Source organism: Euprymna scolopes, chromosome 44 (genome assembly GCF_053919585.1).
Source record: "Euprymna scolopes isolate OS-2025 chromosome 44, ASM5391958v1, whole genome shotgun sequence".
Lineage (NCBI taxonomy): Eukaryota > Metazoa > Mollusca > Cephalopoda > Sepiida > Sepiolidae > Euprymna > Euprymna scolopes.
Window position 1 is genome coordinate 4,445,524 of NC_136525.1, and position 4,884 is coordinate 4,450,407.

General features: G+C 39.7%; 1 pseudogene; it reads right to left on the reverse strand.

The window, feature by feature from the left end:
- Positions 1-614: 614 nt before the first annotated feature.
- LOC145268965 (5S ribosomal RNA) lies at positions 615-731 on the reverse strand (annotated as a pseudogene).
- Positions 732-4,884: the final 4,153 nt, after the last annotated feature.

Here is a 4,884-nt window from a genome sequence, read left to right on the forward strand (position 1 = left end):
GAAAAGAGGAGGAGTTATATATATATATATATATATATATATATATATATATATATATATATATATATATATATATATATATATATATATATATATATATATATATATATATATATATATATATATATATATATATATATATATATATATATATATATATATATATATATATATTAATTCTCTCCAAACGAATTTACGATGTTTTTATACTTTTAAGAATGGGCGTTTTATCTCGAATTTATTCTCTCCAGAAATAATTACTGTGAAACCGAAGACAAACATTTAACAAGAAATGCACGCAACATATACAAACACACACAATACACACATACGCACATACACACACACATATGCACACACTTTTCTACCATACTTACGGACACAAACATACACATACACACATGCAAACACATACACAAATATATTAAAAAAAGAAGGCTTCCTTTAGTCTTGACAGTATACGGATACCCACGGTTAGGGTGCCTGCGAGTGAATTTTTTTGTGGTAAGAGTTGCGCAATCACAACCATACCTCTCCTGAGTCGACATTGTTAAATACCAGTGGTAAGTGGAAGTTCAGGACGACTGGAAACAAATGCCGAGAGAAGCGGAAAACACATACAGCGCCTAGAATTCCCAAATGGTCACCCATCTGGTACTAACTAGGTTCAATGTTGCTTAACTTCGATGATCTGATGAGAACCGGTGTGTCAACGTGATTTTGCTGTATACAAATATCCACACATACATACATACGCACGCACATACGCAATACAGACACACACGTACACACGTGCAGAGATGCACTTAAACACATACACATACACACATATGAACACACTTATACATACATACAGACAGACAGACATATACATACATAGACACACAAATATGCACACATGCGCACATACACACACGCATATATACATGCACATATACGTACACTCATACACATATACATACACACGTTCTCACATATACACACATGATGATTGCAACGTCTTGTCAGACGAGTGCCACTCCCTCAGACATTTAAAATCCATGAGCCCAAATACCTGAGGGAGTATCTATACACAGATGATGTTACAGAGTCTTAGCTTTGTACGACAGCTAAGTCTCTCTCTCGGTTCAAAATGTTGAGATCCAGCAACAAGCAAGAGCAAGATAGCCAGCAACAAATTAAACTGCAGACCAGCTTAATGCGGGTAATGATCTTCCGCTTTATGGTTTTTTTAAATCAGAGATTTGCTTCTCCTAGAAAGGTTGCCTTCACCACGGCTTACGGGAGCCCTCTCCACCCCAATACACATATACACACACACAAATATACACGGTGCTAGTTGGCCGTTGACCCAGAAAAAGAGATCATTCGCCCTTTGGAAGGTCTTGTTTTTAATCCTTCAGGGAGACTAGCCGCCCTCCTTACCAAACAAGTCTGGTGGGGGAACCAGTTTAGTCGCCGGTGACCCGACCATGAGGCAGGTAGTACTGGGTTACATGGTACCAGTCATCATCATCGGCGGTCACTCGTGTCCGAGTAAGACTGTCCTCCGTTGTGGCTTCTGTGGGTCCTCAGGTGAGCATAGAGCCCAATCCTAGACCCAATTTGTCTTGTGCAATTTGGGCAGATAAAGGTAGTGGTGGTGGGGTGGGGTTGGGTGTGTCTGGTTAATAATCTGTCCTTTCTGTGCTTGTGTTTATCCTCAGCAGCTTTATTTAGGTCACTACTATAAAGCGCAGCACCTTTGTGGACAGCGCTCCTCCATGCCAACCTGCTCCCAGCCACGTCCTCCCATGTCTTAAGGTCCATGTGAAACCGCTTTAGATTTGCTTTGATGTTGTCCTTATACCTCATCTTTTGGCCACCCTGGGCACGCTTTCCCTCAACAAGCTGAGAGTAGAAAATCTGTTTTGGGAGGCGGAGATCCGGCATTCGGACAACATGACCAGTCCATCTGAGCTGGCGTTGAGCAACAGTAGCGGTGATAGTGGGAATGTCAGCCTCACTCAGGACGCTGGTGTTGGTGCGTCGGTCCTTCCAACTAATTCTGAGGATTTTTCGGAGGCATCTTTGGTGGTACGTCTCCAGGGTTTTTACGTGCCTCCTGTATGTGGTCCAGGTCTCCGATCCATAGAGAAGAGTGGGCAGCAAGACAGCTTTATATACCATGATTTTGGTCTTTGCCAGAAGGTCACGGTTCTCAAATACTCTCTTCCTTAGCCTTGAGAAAGCCCCACTGGCACAGCTCCATGGTACCAGTAGCACATGACATGACCTGACACGCATACACATATACATACACACATACGCACGCACCCACATTCATTATATAAAGGCAGTTAACGTTTTATGTTTTATTTTACTTCAGTCGAAGTTCTCAGAAATCAAGGGACCCCACGACCTGGGACTCACACTTGAACTCTATATGAGATACATAGATATTCGAATGTTCTATTAAATTTCTTTATCTCTTAAACACTGAGTTCGTAAAGAAATTGAAAATATAATTTTCCTTTTCCCAATTAACCATTTTCATATGTTGTAGTATATCTTTCGTTTTGGTCCCTTAATCTTACTGGATTCCAGGACAATAATTCATCTAGTCTGAGCTACCAATATATAAATGTATGTATGTTTGCATGTCTGCCGAAAACTTTCGACAGAGGCAACGGATTTTCTCAAGGTCATGATCGTTTTGAAACTCGACCCTTTAGACGACAAATACCGAAAAATTGGCTAAAAACATTAATTTCTTCACCCTCAACTGGGCATTTTTCTACAGGAAGAGGTCGCTTTTTTTTACCGATATTTTCAAAAGTTATCCCCTCTTTTCGATTGTCTAGCCTTAATTTAAACCTATGTCACTTTCGGCTTGGCGGTGGTCGTAACAGCAAAAAACATCACGTTTTCCCGCGTTCTTTTCCTCCTTTTATTTCTATGGCCTCATAGCGTAATCGATTAAGACGCTGGACTGAAATATATAAGGTCCAGTGTTCGAATCCTAACATCAGTCAAGCTACACGTGTATCCGTAGATTACTGTTTTTAAAAAATAATAAATAAATAAAAAATACGTCCAAATAAAAAATGGGGGACTTTCAAAAAAAAAAAAAAAAGAAAAAGAAAGAAAGAAAAAAAAACACCGGAGCTCCAAAGTGTAGACGTTAACCTTAATATCGTTTAAAAAAAATCAACAACAAAAGCTACGTGTATATATATTGCCCGGGTGTTTGGAGGTGTACGCTGAGCCAAAAAATGAATAAGCGGTCAATTTTTTAAAATTTGACCCCTATTATGACCTCTTAACATTTATTGTTTTGGGCTCAAATCAAGTTATTAAGTTAGATCCATGTCCAAGTAACCTATATCTAAAATTTCAAGTGTTTAGAACCAAAATTGTCGGAGGAGTTTGGTAGAGTTCTCAAAGATCAAATTGTAGAACTTTAACCCTTTAACGGCAAAATTTCTGGCCGAAAACCGATCACATAGATTTCTCCAAATCTCAGTACCCTTTATATCAAATTTCGAGTTTGTAGACTAAAAATTGACAGAGTTATTGCGTAGGGAAATGTACACACACAGACACACAGATACACAGATACACAGACAGACAGACACTTTCACTTTTATTTGTTTACAAATAAGCGGTTTGAGCACTTTACAAGTGGCGGACGGATGTTTATTTAAATAGACATTCGGAGAGATTGGTTGCGGGCATCGCTTCCGTGGTCGAGGGGTAGAACTGCCGAATGTAATCACAACGGTCCAAGGTTCAATCCTTGGCTTGGGAGAGGTGCTAGTCTAGCGGCACTGATGAGTTGTGATACAACGAAACAGGGCTGTATGTCGGTGACTATATATATATATATATGCGGCAGCAAGTCATTTTTAAGGTACAATACCGCAAATTTATCTTTTTTTTTCTGATATTTCTGCTGATTGTTACAATCTGGCAATAAATGGTGTATTATGATTTTTTCGACATATGAGCTTCCGCCACAACAACTAAATTGCTCGGAAACCCATGTTGTTTTATAGTAGTAGAGGCTTTGTGTAAAACCAACCACGCTTTTTGGTATTACTGCTAACCTTTGCCGGTGCAGATGACTGCCACAGGAGAGAGAACACAGTAGACCGCAGGTTTTTACTTCAGAGTTTCCTTCTCCTATATGCATGTCTTAACGAAGATTGTGAGTGAATTGATGCGCCTAGCCTTCCTAAATGGTCACCCATCTGGTACTTGCAAGCTAAACGTTGCTTAACTTCGGTGATTTGACAAGAACTGGTGTGTAGTATATATATATATATATATATATATATATATATATATACTACAATACACTACTATAGATATAGATAGATAAATAGATTTTTTTTTTTTACATGGCGGTCGCCGCTTATCAAGGCCCGGGGGCCACTCAGGGATAAGGGTTATTGCGTGTACAGTAATCAATGAGATAGTATTGTAGTAATCATTAGTATTGGAGATTTGATAGTGTGTCTTGCTTTAGGGGACGGTTTGTCAGGAATTTGTTTATGTTGGACTTGAAGACGTCCAAGTTGTAGTCAGGTGGAAAACAGGCAAACGGAATAGAGTTCCACAATCGTGCACTCCTGAAAAAGAAGCTCTGCTCATGGAATCTACGTTTGGATTTAGGCACAGATAAAGAGTGGGGGAAATTATTGACAGTGGTTTCAGCCAGACGGGTGTTTCTCGTGAAAGATTGGCGAGGGGGGACGAGAGATTGGAGCTCAGACGAGCACTTGCCATGGAAATAACGATAAAACAAAGACAGGCTCGCAACGTCTCTTCTGTGGGAGAGAGGCTGCAGATAGATTGATAGATAGATAGATAGATAGATAGATAGATAGATAGATAGATATG